We start from the raw sequence: 714 nt of genomic DNA on the forward strand, positions 1-714 counted from the left end.
CTGGGGGGTGCTGGGGCTCAGAGAGGTTAGGAAGCCTACCCGGGATCTTGCAGGGCGTCGGCGGTGGTGTGGAGGCTCCAGCGCCGCGGCACTTCCGAGCCAGCCAGGTGGCCCCAGGCAGCTGCACTGTCCACTTGCTTCCCGGTTCCCTGCATGCTCCTGCCTTGTAGGAGGGCAGGTTCACAGTTCATGGGCCAGCTCAGACCTCTACAGGGCATTCAAGCTGGTGAACACATACTCACAGCAAAGGAACAAAGAGGGATGGAGGGAGGTCGCTGGTCTGTCGAGCTCCCCAAGTCTGTGGCCGGTCAGCAAGGATGGCTGTGTCCCCCGCCCCTGCCCTGGACGTGGCCTGGAGGGAAAGGAGTGGGGAGGGGAGAGGGGAGGCAGAGAGGGAGCCTCCTCTGCTCCGAGGGCCAGTTTGCCACTCTGGCTCCCTGCGCCCCCTCCGGAGCCGGGTCTTCCGCCCCCGCAGCACTCAGCACAGCCCAGGGCATCACCTCTTTCCGCCAGAGTCTCAGGTCCTCCCGAGAAAGGCCTGGAGAAGCGCTAGTTCCCTCGTGAGCGCAGGGCCCAGCTTCAGAGCCACCCTGCCCTCAGCTCGCCACTGCCTCTCCTCACCTGTCCACTTCCGGGCTTTGCGTCTTCATCACACCTCACCTGGGCAGGATGCTGGTCCCCACCAATCAAGACCCGCGGCAGGTGGGGAGCTGC

Source organism: Giraffa tippelskirchi, chromosome 4 (genome assembly GCF_054371585.1).
Source record: "Giraffa tippelskirchi isolate mGirTip1 chromosome 4, T2T-mGirTip1v1.2.pri, whole genome shotgun sequence".
In the NCBI taxonomy this organism is placed as follows: domain Eukaryota; kingdom Metazoa; phylum Chordata; class Mammalia; order Artiodactyla; family Giraffidae; genus Giraffa; species Giraffa tippelskirchi.